This window comes from Haemaphysalis longicornis, unplaced genomic scaffold (genome assembly GCF_048455015.1).
Source record: "Haemaphysalis longicornis isolate Haplotype H1 unplaced genomic scaffold, Haemaphysalis longicornis Haplotype H1 scaffold_1, whole genome shotgun sequence".
NCBI lineage: Eukaryota > Metazoa > Arthropoda > Arachnida > Ixodida > Ixodidae > Haemaphysalis > Haemaphysalis longicornis.
Window position 1 is genome coordinate 250,340,185 of NW_027526203.1, and position 16,080 is coordinate 250,356,264.

Here is a 16,080-nt window from a genome sequence, read left to right on the forward strand (position 1 = left end):
CATATGTATATAAAATTAGGTGCAGCCACGTCGACAAAGATTCGACCGATAGTTTTCAAGTGCTTTTTTTTTTATGTAGACGAGGTGGAAATTATAAGCAAAACAAGATTATGGAACACGCTTTGAATACTGCAAAAACAGCGCAGAGACGAGCGATAAACCATATTGCTCTAGTTTGCCAATCCATGTCTTCATCTCTGCGCTGTTCTTGAAGTAGTCAAATTGTATAGCTAACGTCAAGCTTTAGTGCATAAGCACAGAACGCGCTTGGTCATTAAAGAGCACTCGAAGACGACAAAAGAGTTGGATGCCCACAATTACCTGAAAAAAGGTTGCATTTCATGTACACGTATTCACCTAAAAACACTGGAAGTAGACAAGGCTGCGGCTGGATGCACAGTCGGGTTAGCCTCACCTTAACACATCGTGTTACAAGCATGTGCAAGGTATGAGGTGAAAGCTTTGACGGCCGTCGTCTCCACCTGAAATAAAATGGGCACACCTGATTTGGTACTGATTAAACCCATCATCGATAGCTTCTTTGCGAATTCGTTGCCTGAAGTCAGATCGTCTTCAAGCACTGCTCTAGCTATCGCTTCAAAACAGAAAAAAAAAGCGAAACGCTTCCTTTTGTTGTGCGGCCTGCTTTCGGATCTGCGGTTGCAGAAGTGTGCACAGCACAGTCCGAAATTTCGAAACAAAAACAATGCTGACTACTCCTTGTGACAAGGCATTCGCAAACCCACGAATCGAAAAAAACACTGCCCACGCGAACGTTCTTACCAACACCACGCCGCAAACCACGTTTTGCATCGGGAAACATGCTGCCTGCACGGCAGAATGCAACTGTGGATATGGTGTCGGGGCCGTCGTGTAGGTAGCATTGCTGCACGGCCAAAAGCCCAGTGCATACACCCTATTGCTGAACTCCCGAAGATACCAAGTGGCGCAAGGGTCGGATATCAAACAAACATTTTTAAAGGTTGGCATAAAACCGGTGGACAAAGATGCATTGCGTTTCCTGTGGTTTCAAGCAATACCAAAACCGGGTGTACCACTTTCACCAGTTTTGACTTGCTGTATGACCCGCATCCCTTTCAGAGTGATGGCTAACCCATTTCTACTTCCCGAAATGCTTCAACACCACTTAAACAAAGAGCAGTACCCTCAAACTGTGAGACATACACGGATGACGTGCTCACAGGAGCTGGAAGCGGGAAAGCTGCCGTGGAGCTGTACAAAAATGCCACTGAAATGTTTGAAGCAGTAAAATGCTATTCCAGTGATTTCAACGTGACTCCCGGGCTACCATGCATCTCGATTATTTGTCGGGTGTGCTGAAGGTTTTGCGACGTACGTGGGACCCGTGTGCCGACCACTTAACATTCTCTCTATGTATGGATTGTATTCATGGCATAGAACCATTCACGAATTGGCCCATGCTACAAACAACGGCGTGGATATGTGACCCACTAGGGCACAACGTGAAAACTTGGAAGTGTTGGTAAGCATGTTGAACCCTAGCCTAAACGACATGACAAAGCAGCGCTTCGTGTGTCCTGTTGCTATCGTACTGCGTCTTGTCATTTGCGCTGAGGTTCAACATGAACCACTGGGAAGGGAGGGGGAGGGGGGGCTTTCTTTTTTCATTGTCCATGCCAAGGTCCTGTTCCACGAAGTATGGCGTAAAAACATCGACTTCAACACGCTACCTACCAACAGCACGGCGGCCTGGAAGGTAGCTAGACGGACTCCCTATCTCCCTGAGGTTCAAGTACCCTGGTACTACAGGTCGCAAACAAATGGAGGGAGGACGGACTGCTTTCACATTTCTGCTGATACCCGTCCAATGCCATATGAGGCAGTTGCCTACCTCACCCTGGAGGGTGAAAACGGTACAAGATCGACAACTCTGGTAAGCAAACAAAGGGTTGCACCAGGCAAGGAAATTACACTGGCGAGACTGGAACTGATGGCATGCCTGCTCGCTGGTCGATTGTATGGCTATATTTTGGAAGCACTCAAGCAACAGCCTTCAAACATCTACCTACGGACAGATTCAACAACAGCACTCTATTGGATTCATGAAGATGTTGGCCGCTGGAAGCAGTTCACACGCAACTGAGTCACTAAAATTCAACGCCTCGCGAACAAGTGCGTATGTAGACATCATCCGGGAAGAGAAAATCTAGCTCGCGACATCCCAGCCATGCAGCTGGCCAAAAACGCACTGTAGCGGAGCAAAGCACTGTGGATTTGTCCCGCATGCATATTGGGAATGAGTGGTTCCGAAAGCGATATACGATGAAATCGAACTAGGGGAAAGGAAGAAAACAAGATCATTGCCAGCGGCAACATCGCCACCTACTGAGTCGGGCGTGATCGATCTGGAACACTACGGCAAAATCTTAAAGCTAATCAGAGTCACAGCTCGGGTTTTTCAGTTCATCGCTAGAACCAAACAACAAAGCAGCAAATTGGGACCCCTCATATCTGACGAGCTTAATCAAGCTGAACGATACTGGATATGTTGGGAGCAAAAAGGGATTCTCAAAAGAAGTCACGTGTGCCGCCCACGGAACACGAATTACCCCCAACTCCGCTTTAAGAATGTTCACTGATGATTGACAGTGCTGGCATTTTAAGAGTTCAGGGAAGATCACAACATAGCCAACTTTGGTGTGGCTTAAAGCAAACAACTATAACAATAGCCTAATTAGGCATTTGAAAAGGTTTATGATAGAAACCATTTTGTGAACCTGGTGTGTAAACACTACTCACAGGAATATGTCATGACTGCATGATTACATTACAATAACCATGTGCTTCATTAGTAAAGGTACTTTTTCGGATAGTGGTGCATGGAAGCTTTACCTAGCGCATATATGCGGCATACGTAAACAAGCAACAGCTGCAAGTGAAATGACCACGAAAACTAGTCCCAAACGGAAACAGCATCTCGCATGAAGCACACATCACGTAACCAGGCAGTGCTGAACGCGAAAAAAAAAAGCACAGCCTGGACACACACTGCAGTTGCTGTACAAAGCACACTTGCCACCACATCACGCGGCCACAGAATAGGCGAACTAGCGGAGCACTCACGACGCTGGCTTGGGAACGCTGCAGTCCACCAGCGGCACTAGAGCACTGGGAACACCCTCACATTTCAAAACGCACAAACACCGCCACACATCGCTACCAACTGCGCAGATATACAACGGGAAAGTTATGTAAAAGGTGCACCCCTCGGATGCGATGTGTTTCTTGCAGTATCGGAGCTAGCGGCGCCGCAGCTTCACAGACACACATTCAACTCCGGGAGAACTGCGACGCACCACACACGGCTGATCGCGAGAGCCGAACTTCGACACATCAAACAGATAACAGCACGGCGTACACACTTGATATGAAAAACTTGCACTGTACACAAGCGCTGACCGCCACTGCGCGTTGCTTTCACTCACAGTGACCATATTTTGAACGTTATCGATGATCCAAGCGCGGAGACAGACCTTGACAGCTCGGAGCGCGCGAGAGCGGGGCCACGATGAATTTGGACTTATCAATCGTCTCGCGCTAGCGATGAGCGCGACGAGCGTATCTCTACACACTTGATAGAGAACGAAAACACGGCGCACCACTCTGCAGACGCTGGTACTGGTGCCTTTTCTGCCTCGGCTCCACACAAAGCGCGAACATTTGAAATAGACGAACGATAAACGCGTATCGCAGTACCGACTCAGGACCGGGGTGGTCTGTCGTAACTTCTGCAAGTCGTTGTCGTTTTTGATATCACAATCAAGTTGTGCGACGTACACCGTCCCCGCAGCTCGCCGCCGCCATGTTGCCGAAGGCCGATGGGCGTAGCCAACTCCAGCCGGACGGCTCCAGCCGGACGGCTCCAGCCGGACGGCTCCAGCCGGACGGCTCCAGCCGGACGGCTCCAGCCGGACGGCTCCAGCCGGACGGCTCCAGCCGGACGGCTCCAGCCGGACGGCTCCAGCCGGACGGCTCCAGCCGGACGGCTCCAGCCGGACGGCTCCAGCCGGACGGCTCCAGCCGGACGGCTCCAGCCGGACGGCTCCAGCCGGACGGCTCCAGCCGGACGGCTCCAGCCGGACGGCTCCAGCCGGACGGCTCCAGCCGGACGGCTCCAGCCGGACGGCTCCAGCCGGACGGCTCCAGCCGGACGGCTCCAGCCGGACGGCTCCAGCCGGACGGCTCCAGCCGGACGGCTCCAGCCGGACGGCTCCAGCCGGACGGCTCCAGCCGGACGGCTCCAGCCGGACGGCTCCAGCCGGACGGCTCCAGCCGGACGGCTCCAGCCGGACGGCTCCAGCCGGACGGCTCCAGCCGGACGGCTCCAGCCGGACGGCTCCAGCCGGACGGCTCCAGCCGGACGGCTCCAGCCGGACAATTCGCTCGCCGAGCGAATTCGACCTCGGCGTCCAACTTGGCCCGACAGGGCCCCCCCGACAGAGCACGACAGGCCCAGCCGGACCATGTTGTGCTCTGTCGGACTCAAAAGAAAACGGGCTTTAGGCTGAATATTTTCACGCGGACATGTGGTAAGGCTGGTGCTAGGTGCTGTATTTAGTAAGCACCGTGTATTTAGCATGATAGTGAACTTTGTTTTACTTATTACAGGCGATACGGCGTAAAGGTGTTTCCCGTGGATGTTTCCGGTGTTTCCGGCGTTTCCGGCTGATGCAGCAGAGACAAGCTTTCCACGGCTATTATTCTACAATAGTGCTGTTCAACAACATATTGTGATCGCCTGGCGTTCGACAGCCGAAAGAGAGCAAAGATGCCTGATGCGGCAGACAGCTGTAAGTATTAAACACTTCATCTTTGGTCACTTTGCCATAGTCATCTGGCAAATAAAAAGGTGTCTTTTAGCCTTCATGATGTCATTTGCATACACTTTTGCTTTCTAGCATCAGCTGACCTTAGTTGTGTTTTATTATAAATGTCATTAGAGACATAACACGACTGCATAACCAACTTTCTGCTTGGTTAAACGTGTGTCGCTTCCACTGCAGTTCATTAATGCTGTAGCTGTTTCAAAGTGCCAAACACTGCAGTATTTTTTAACAAACTTATTTGGTCACGAGTAAGAGGCGATGTACAGCTTCATTATTGATGGGGATTAGAAATGCGGCAGTGCGGCATTTATTTTCTGCTTGCCTCTTGTTGCTCTCCATGATTCGGCCTTGTTACTGTTCACTGATCCCATGATTAATTCCAATAACGAGAGGCTGACAGTTTTGCTGTAAAATTGCTTGTCTTCAAGCCACCCTTTTCGATAACATCTAGTACTAGCAGGTGGGCCTGAGGTTGCAGGTTCTCTTGTTGGTCTGGCTGCCTTTTCTGGTAGAGGTTGAAAAAAAAGAGGAGGAGGACCCTGTTGGTTTAAAATTTCAATAGGTGATCAGGACCCCGATGCTTTAAATTAATCCGTGGTTGGTCTCGTTCTTCTCAGGTGGCTTTTCAGTGACAGTGCTGTTTAGCCTGACCCTTCTGGTGAAAGAAAAGCCAGAGGCTTTGCTCTCAAAGCTGGTGTGCATATTTTTCTTCTGTATGATAAGTAAGTAAAATCTAGAGTAGTGCTTGGGAATTATGCTAAATATTCAATGTGTAGGCCTGCCAAGCTGTATCTGTGTTTTATGTGGAGCTTTGATATTTTTTTCCCTCTACAACTGTTTAGGTGAGATTTTTCGGGCGGTCAGTGTGCCAACATTTCCCATTGATACGTATGCCGTGCATTTACTGGGTGCGGCAGAAACTGTGAGAAAGGCTGTTGCTCCTGCTGGCAGGACATCTAGTAGTCGAGCTTGGTATTTCGGCACCTAGTCTTGTTTGACAATCAGTAAAACTGCATTATTGTTCTGTGTGATCACAACAGCTGTTCGAGCAGAGCACAACAGAGTACATGCAAAGGGAGCAAAAAGTGCAGTCCCACATACTGCACATGTTGCTAACGCCGTACCTAGGTCATTTATTTTGTGGATGGTTGAGGTCAAACACTGATACAGGCAAGGCAAGAAATCGCTTGCAAACGGGACATCCCCCTCGGGGATAAATATCCCTGAGGGATAAATTTAGCTCTGTATTTAAAGGGGAAATGAAGACAAAGTACAGGTTTGGTTCATTTGCAACGACATCAATAATGCTTTTTTTATTGCAAGCTTCAAAAAATATTCCGGATATTAAGGAGAGCAGATGAAGCAGTGGCTGGTCCCCAGCCATTTTCCTGCAACACCTCTGACATCGCAGCATCTTGTTTGTGCAACGGGCAGCCACTGACCAAAGCAAATGCCAATTTAAACATTAATTGGTGATTGTAGTGCAATGTTCCTGATTGTAGGATTTAACGCGCCGATGCAATGCAGGCAATGCATACAACTTGAATGTTAATGTGCAGTTAACACACTGAAAACTATGGTTTTCGTGCTGTCCACTCTTTGTGTCAGGCCTGCACATTATCTGTCGCTGTAGCGTGAAATTTGAACGCTTTTCAATACTTCTTGTGTTTTCTTCGGCTAAAAAAAGGTCTTCTGTGGCTGGAATGGAGCTGAGTGAGTTACCCAAAGATAGTTCTTTCAAATTGAATAAAGTTTTATTTTGTCTTAATGGTCTCTGTAACTGCAGGCTTGGGTTGTGCTGGGAAACCTAAAGCTAATACAGTAAAAATTGCGAGAAATGCGGGGATAAAAAAAACACCTTTTTAGTAAGGCTACATCTTGAGAACTGCATTATGAAAGCATGGATATGGCTTTAAAGTAAAAGATCCTTAATTTGAATTCGAAGGGGACCATAAAATGGTTCGAATTAAGCGGAGTTCGAATTAGCGGGCGGGCACTTGAATGAATAGACATCGTGCCACACTGCGCGGGCAGAACACAATGAAGCCACCGCTGGAATCGTGATCGCCGATTAGATACTACACGTTTGTTGCGCATGCCCCGAGATCGCAAGCCAAAAGCAGCGACTAAGGCACAAAGAAAACCTGCACAGGTGTGCACCGTTGCAGCGAAATAAGCCATCGCAGCAGCAAAGCGAGCGCGCTAAGCTGTTGTTTTTCTGTTTCATTGCGTTGCATCTCTAGTAATATTGGTTTGTTTTGGATTTTCAACACATTGTAAACTCTCTGGGCCGACGTATTCTGTGGGGAGCGAAGGAAACCAATGGATCTCAGTTCGAATTAATCGTTCTGGATACACCAGAGTTCGAATTATCGGGCGTTTTCCCCCACTGAAATATACAGGGCTTCGTCGCGACCAGGGCGTCAGTTCAAATTAACTGTAAGTTCCAATAACGAGATTTTACTGTATTTGACTTTTAGTATTTAGCTACTGTCATGGATAAAATCAGCATGAATGGCATTGTAGACAAGTGTGGGATGCACTGGGGTTTTTGCTGGACTTTGCTTGCCCCTTTTACTGAAGTCACAATGCCTGAAGCAATGACTCATAACAAACACTTAGTGCAAATATTCGAAGCATTCCAGGCACTCAACTAGCCAGCCATTGCGAGCACATCAGAAGTTTCTGCAGACGTTACAAAACTGCCTCATAGTGGATTGCTGACCTCCAGAACTTGAGGGCCTGAAATTTGTGGTGTAGTAACCATCCATCAAAGCAATTCAAATTTGCTTAAGAAGGGTGTATTTTGCCTCATCAGTGGACAATTGTGAATGTCACATTGATCAATCGTTAACATAGTCACTAAATTATTAGCTTTAAGTGTATAGACTACTAATTAGCCATTCGTTTTCCTGAGGATCGCTTTGTACAGTGGTTGGGTAAAGCAGGTCATGCAGTGAATGTGTCCACTGTGGAAGGAAGAGCAAAATCCTGTTACTTGTGTTACCTCTGGTACTTGCATTTGTGTGCTTTTTATGCAGGAGCCAGGAGAGACTTCCCCTTACCCCAGGATAAACTGTGGAGGAATCTGGAGCCATGACTGTGCAGTTTGAAAAGCTCCAGCTGACGGCTACGGACATAGTGGACGGGTTCGCTTTGATTTTTTTGCGGTCTACTGGACCTTCAACATCCAGTATGCCCCAAAGGCAAAGCGGACCTGTCTGCTTTTTGAGATGATGCTCGGCCTTCTACCGACAGAACAGATGGTTTCGGTTATAAAAGCAGCGACTGCAATACAGGTGAAGCGACGTGTGTGAGGAAAGCAATGATGTCAAAATAAAGCATGAATTGCACTGTGAAAACGATTTGTCCACTTTTCTTGGCTAAGCACAAACGACAGCTTTTTTTGAAAAGACGCTTTGCTATGTTTACCTGCGAAGTAATTTTACTGTATTTCATTTTGGAAACTGGAAGGAAAGAGGGCTGACACTAATGCTGTTGTGGATGCTAAAGTGTAGTCTTGTAAAAGGTAACATCGTACTGCCTCTGAATAGTAGAGTTTGGCACCTTGCACGTAGTGCATAGATCCTGCTTCAAAGGAATACATTAGTTCTGACAGAGAGTAAGCTAGCCCTCCTTGAGGAGGCATTGTGGGACTCTGGTTGAAAGAATACAATGTTTCTGAAAAGAGTAAGCTAACCCTTCCTGGTGAAGTATTGCGAAATGCTGTTTGGTGGAATAAGGTAATTCTGAGGGGGTGTAAGTTAACCTTCTTGGCAGAGGTATAGCAAGATTCTGGCAAAGAATGGTATAACTCCCTGACTAGAGGAATTATTCCACCCGTGGTGAAAGAATTGCCGGACGCGGTTCCCGCAACTCCTGCGAAAATACCCCGACCCCCTCTCCGCGAGAGGCCGGCGACTCCCTTGTGAAATGTAAGGCTATTCTGCTAAAAAGTGAGTTGCCTGATGCTAGAAAATGGAATCGTATATGGGGCAAGGCTTTCTATTCCCTTTGTGAATTGGGGGACTCCTTTACTTCTTAGAGTGTGGGTACGTGCCAGTTAAGGAGGGAAGAAGTAGAAGAAGAATAATCTCGCTCGAGCCTGCCGTGCCGCATTGAAGAAGAACAAGTTTGACAACGACAGTGAGCGAAAAGTCGTGCGATTATGCTCCAAAAGACACTGGAGGACAAGAACGGGGAGGTGCAGAACCCTGCCGTCGGACGCCAACCGCCCGACTCAGTGAACGGTGCCAGCGCGATACATTCGTCGACAACCTCTGCAACAATATGGTCATCGCTAAAGTACAGCTCAGCCACTCTTCTAGCATCGACCTGAAGACGGTCGTTGGTGGGTTGTCAACCTGCAGCGGGGGTGCCTGGAGGTTTCCTCGTCAGGGTGCATGGTTGAAACTTCACGGAGAACAGGAGGGTATGGTGGTGCAGCTGGGGACCCCGTCCATCCCGGGGGACCTTATGAGCCACGTCAGCGTCATCCTGCTCCTGCGCCACCCATCCATACAGGAGGCCTGCCGCTACAGCCGACCTCGACGCCCCGACTGGCTGTCTGCAAACGCCCCATCACCGCCTTTGGCTTCCTGGTGGTGAGTTGCAGCCAGACTGTCTACACAAAAGTGGTAGACACACACTTGGAATAACCGGCGAGAATCCCGCCCGCGTCCATAACAAGGACGTACATTCAGTGCATCCGAATGGTCAGCTGACGGGCGGGATATCGCCTAGGCTGGGTGACCACCAAGAGCACCTGAGGCAGCAAATTGAGGAATATACTTTCTAGTTGAAGGCGACAAAACTTAAATAGCGAAAATCTCGCCGTGTTGTGATTATATGATGTATAGTATAATTTTATATGAACTACAAAGTATATGAAATAAAACCATGGAAACCGCATTATTGTGTGCACATGTTAATTCCGTTTTAGTTTAGCTGTGGTTTTCCTTACCACGGTGATGAAAATGATTTATGATAACGTACGGACAAATTGCCGCTTGCAAAGAGTGATGCATCACTTTCGAGGATGGAATATTATGACGGTGGATTGATACATTCTAGCGGGCACGCACACGCACGCACGCAAGCACACATACACACGCACGCACGTACGCATACACACGCACGCCCGCGCGCGCACTGAGAATATGTATATATACATCGCGTACCGAGCGGTGGCCAAACTGCGCAAAACTGCATGCCATCGACAGGGCCTCTCGATGAAAGAGAGGTCCTCCATTTCATCGAACAGCCGGGAGTAGATAGCGAGAGTGCGCCGGCACATCCGGCTGGTCTATATCGATGTTCTGGCGTTCGCGTTACCGCCGACTTCGCCTTCTTGCGCTCTATACCGGCCGTGGCGAAGCCTTCCTGCTGCCATCTCTGCTCGCCAGGGGTGCTTTCAATTCTTTCGGCACGTGCAGTACTATGTCATCTAAGAAGAACCTGGGTGTTGTGTGCATGTGGTGCGAGCGAAAATACCTTCTCGAGGAGACGAGGTTCGAGTCGGTCGAGGAAGCGGAAGGACAGGGGATGTCATGTGCAGATTGTGGCTGCTGGGTTCGCGCCTCGAGCGGCTCGTAGAAGAAAAGAAGCAGCTCAGGGTGCAAGTGGGCGAGTTACAGAAGGAGCTGAAGGGTGGAAGGAAGCAGCGGGAGGCACTCGAAGAGAGTTTGGCGCAAATGGAGGGCAAGTCGGGGACAGGGGACATTGCGGCAAAGAATGACGTACGCCGCAGGGCACGCGCGCCGAGGATGCTTGGCCCCGAGGCGGGAAATCGGAAGGAGGACAGGGACGCCACACCGGAAAACGATGGCGGACGGGTCGGCGCTGGTCACCGGGACGGTACCAGTGCTGCTGTGGCAAAGGAGGATAACCGACCTATGTGGAGGCGCTGACTCAGACACAGCTGGGTCAGGTAGCCGTGCCGGATGGGGTGGGGGGGGGGGGGTGGGGGGGGGCAGTCAAGAGAAGGGAAAAGGGATCTCCAAACCAGTCGGAGAGCTGGTTGGTCGTTAAAGACAGCACGTGGAAGATAGCGTCGTAACCATTGCAGGAGATTCAAATATGAAGAGAAGCGGCCTTGCCGTAATGGAAAGGGTACAGGGTGATAAGGGTGTCAAGGTGGGGTGGTTCCGCGGTCAGACGATGCAGACAGACTGGGATAACGAAAGCGACGGAGCAGCTGGCCTTGTCCAGACAAACTAGAAACCTTGTGGTGATTGCCGCGGGGCTTAACGATGTTCTCAACTGAGGAGGGGAGAGAAAACTTGGCCTGGAGGTAGCGAAAGGGGTAAAGCATCTGCGGGTGACGGCCCCAGACGTGCTGATTGAAGTATGCACCATGCCGGATGTGACGAAGCAGGGCGTGCACACCGAACGAGCAGCACGCGCAACAGCGAGATTACGGGGCGCGGCAGGGAACTTGGGCTTGGAGTGATAGATGTAAACAGGGTAATAAACAGCACTGGATACAGGCAAGCTTTCCAGTGGGATGGGATTAACTTCAGCCCCAGACTTGGAATTAAGGTAGGGTGGCGCACAGGGGGGCGAGCGGTAGCTTTTTTTAAGGTGCCTCGAGAAGCTAAAGGTCGTATTCTGAATACCTCCTCCCCTCCATTTGTTTCCTCCACTCGGCTAAGGAGAGGAAGCGACGATGCTTATGTATGGGGCAATCGGTTTCAAGGATCTCCTTCACTGCAGGCTCGAATGGGGGAAGGTCTCAGAATGCTAGGGCCAGAGCAATTTGGCTTCCGACCATCTTGTGATCAGCTCTTGTTATCTTACGAAGTACCTCCACACTTTGCACAACACTTGGATTTGTATTTTTTTTTATTTCAATACCTTCAATGCCCGGAGAACGTTGCAGAAGGGAGTGGAAATTGGCATTAGCAAAAGAAAAAGCAATAGTGAACAAATCATTGAGAACAACAAAAACAGAAACAATAGTGTACAACAAAAAAAACGAGCATCATACACAACAGAGTTGACAGCATAAATGCAATCATAAGAAACAAAAGTAATTTTCATTGCGGCAGTCTTAAACGAAGGCACATTGATTATACAAGCTATTATTTGTTAAACCAATTGCGTTTTTTTTTCGCCTCCTCATAGCGCTTGCTGCAACCGACCTAAGCCGAACGAGCAAGCAGTGTTGTTTATTAATGAGATCATTTCTACTACTGAACTCGAACTGCAAGCCATCCTCCTTGGTGCCCACATGATCCCAGAGGTTATAGCTAAAAATACAACTCGAGTTATAATCTTCACCAATAGCCTCGAAGCCATCAAAGCGTTACGCACCCCACCACGACGACACACTACGCCTCATCGTATAAAAGAACTCTGTGGAACCTTCCAGCGTGACCATAACATCGATATACGAGCTCAGTGATACCTGGCCACACAGGTAACCCCTGGAATGAGGAGGCCCATAGGGTGTCGAGGGAGACAATTCTCAACCACCCCTCGGGAGTCTGCAGCGCCTTCTCTTCCACATATCCCTTTCCCTAAGGAACGCAGGAAAACACTTCGACAACAAAGCCAGAAAGAACTCAGAGCAACGATTCTTGAACTACAGCCCCTGATACCCCGCAACATACCACGAGCTGCACTAGTTATTTTTACAAAGGCCCGCACGGATTACGCCCTTCGCTGGGAACACTACCGCCAACACAAGAACGCACAAGTTCCACCAGACCGGCTTCAGTGCTCCCTGTGCCACCAAGATATACCGACAATCAGCCAATTGCTGTGGTCATGTAGGGCCCTGAAAGGAATCCGAGCAAGACACAAGCCCCCTGGCGTCACATATCTGCAGGATTGGCTCTACCCAAGAAATAACATCAATGATGTGCTGCTTGGACTGTGGGCCTTCGTGAACGAGGCTTACCTCGTCAATAGAAGTTGAACTTCATCGACCCTGAACCCAATCCCGTTGTTCCCCCAATAGGCGAGAGCGCCACCCTTTCTATAATAAATTTATTCATTTAGTAATTTTTTCCTAACTTGGGCCTTTTCATGTCTATTTTGTATCCTTCTTTTACGGAAGAATGCATTCCTTATTCGCAGAATATTCCTTCCGCAACTCCAACCAGCTCCCTTACCTGTTTTCCTTCTGTGTTTGCATTGAAGTTGCCCATGATGATAAAGTAAGCAGTTCTTAATTTTTGTTTCATTGCCAACTCAATATCCCCATTAAATTTTTCCAAAATTTCATCGTTGTAGGTGGAGGCAGGTGCATGTACCTGGATCACCTGAAACCTGTATTTTTCATTACGCCGAATGACAACCGACCGCGGCTAAAAGAAGCGGGATAAAGTTGCGGCGGAGTAGCTTCTGTACGTGCACAATGTCCAAAGAACAGATGTTTCACTCGCGTCAAGTGTGCATCGCATTATGGGGTAACGAGAAACAAAAGCAGGGCGAAGGGCCAGCTTGCTTCATTGCTAGATTCACCAGCCCAGGTGCCGCTCGTCTGATTTCGTTTACATTTTGTATAGTGCTTCTCACAAAGATTTACCCGTCGTACCGTACACCCAAGAATGCAGAAACCCAGCATTTACGTACTCTACGTCCAAAGGCCTACACTTAAGTTCCTATTCGCAATGTTTTATAAGCGGAGAGGGGTATCAGGTGAATTATTCTGTTTTACACGGCGAAAGAAAGGCTAGTGGTAACAAGATTTTATTGCGGCGCGGCTATATTCGTAAGTGTTATGACTGCAGCTGGGCCGAAATTATTCGTGCCGCTCCGCTACCGCACGCCTCATAGGCTGTATCTTTCCTTTGAATTTGTTACACAACAAAATACCTTTGAGACTGGGTAGTCACAACTTGGTTGAAACAGTTCAGTGACAGCACCCTTGCATGCAACCACTGGCAGGTGACGTGAAAACTGCGACGTGAAAGACAAGGCATGCGACTGTGCAGTGTTCACGAACAATGGCGTACGAACTTGATTGATTGATGTAAGGTTTAACGCGCCGACGCAACGCAGGCGATGAGGCGCGCCGTAGTGGAGGGCTCCGGATTAATTGACCACCTGGAGAGCCTTAACATGCGCGCAAAACTCGCCCACACCGGCGTTTTTGCTTGTCGCCTCCATCAAAAACGCGGCCGCCACGGCCGGAAATCGAACCCGCGACCTCGTGCTCAGCAGCGCAACGCCTTAGCCACTGCACCACCACGGCGGGTTGGCGTACGAACTTAGGCGAGGAAGTATAGGTACGAAGGCGACCAGCTGATTTAAATACGGCCTGCAGAAAGTGGGACAAAATTGGAATACAAAGAAAAAAAAAACGTGACTTTGGAGCCTTTCGCGTTTCTTTCGGAGCCTTTCACGCGAATTAGCCGACATTACGTTGACATGAGAGTTGAAATTACGTGCGCGCTATACGAGCGAAGTGCTGGATGTGCCGGAAAGCTAGCGGCCAGATGACGGGCAGATGCTACGCTACGAAAGTTTTCAAATTAAAAGGCTGTGTGACTTGAAATCGGCGCATGAGAGGTGGTGATGGCTCGGCGCATGTGCATCAGCTCGGTGCAAGCCCCGGCTTTGCAGCGCGGGTAAACCTAGTTTGTACCCGTGTTACCGTGTCACCCCGCAATTGCAGAAGAGACCCCGTGCAGCGCTCATCACCCGGGTCTCGAGAAACGAGAAACGAACGACTATTCGATGCTTTATCCAACCTCGAGTGCAGCCTGTCTGATTGCCACCGGCAATGTCTTCTTCCTTATATGCTGCTATTCTATTCAAGCTGGCCCACTGCTAGCCTCTAATCTCTGCCTCCGTTTTAGGGGCTTGTAGTCAAGTCAAGGAAACATGCGGGATGGCCCAAATGTCTAAACCGTGTGTTTAGTCAGGTATGGAACTTCCGGCGCGGAAACAAGTGTCTACTGCTCAGTGGGATTTCATGTGTACACACGTCACAGGATTCAGATACCTTTCTTTATAGAGGCGAGAGAACCATATCTGACGGAACTGTTGGTTTTTTTCTTTACTCGATTAGCCTGGACCTAGAGCCACAAAAGACGCCTCCGAAGGGAGATACGGGGCACGGACAAGCAAAGGATGTAGACGTTCCCCAAGACTCCCAAAGTCCCACCTGCTGGTTTGCTTCTCTCACCCGTCAGTCCCGCAGGACGGTCAGAGCCGACAATCAACTGAAGTGGTCCCACAAGCACCCTTTCCATTCCGGGCTTTTTCCAGGAGTCAACTTGGGAGGACGATCCGTGGTGTTGCCACCAGGCGACGAGTGCGTTGTAACGCAGAACCACGTGCATAAGCAACGGTAGCGAAAGCCTCGCGTCTTATTGCGTGCTGCTTTGGAAACGACGGCGCACGCCTATGCGAACACTTTCCACGCCAGCGGCGCAACGAGCGTGTTTCAATACCAGAACGCATCCATGTTACTTGTGCCTCCGACGCCTTCGGCCGGCCGGTATTAAAGTCATTTTATTGTACGGCTTCAAAGCGAGAGGGCACCCAACGCGTATATGACACTCAACGCCACCGATTTGGTTCCAGCCGTTCCAAGCGATCCGAGACACCCGGGCATCCGCACCCCGCGGAGAAGCGCGATTGGAGTTTGCCTCCTCTACCACTAAGGCTGTGTGTCCTCTCTTCACCTTCTAAAGCGAAAAATGGAGGATTAAGGGTTTGTGTGAAAAGGGTTTGAGATTCTGAGAGTGGCTTTTGTGATTGCAAAATTCTGGTATAAGAACCTCTCCCCCCCCCCTCCCCCCCATGATACCAACCTGTGCTTGCACTGCACAACACGCCGGTTTGGCGGGAAATGCGCTACATGGCTGGAACTCGTGACCGTGCATTTTGTATCGCCATTACTGTTCAAACAAATTCTGCGGAAATTGAGAGAATTATCTACTAACGCCTACCATACATAAGCCGCTTGTCCTGAGTGCGAGATTTTTGCAGCCAAATTCCTGGGTTTTTCGAAATCCTGCCAGACCAATTACGGTCATTTACGCTATTATGACTATTAGAAGTGCAACATTCGGGAAATCTGCATTATTGTGGAAATTGAAAAGTTATACATTTTGCCATTTTCTGTAGTTGCTTAATATTTTTCTTATTTTTTCCGTTTTTCAAAATTTCGTTCAACCAATTATCTCCATTTACGCTATTATAACGACTACAGGTGGCACTTTACTGAAATATGCATTATTTTAGGAATGCAGGG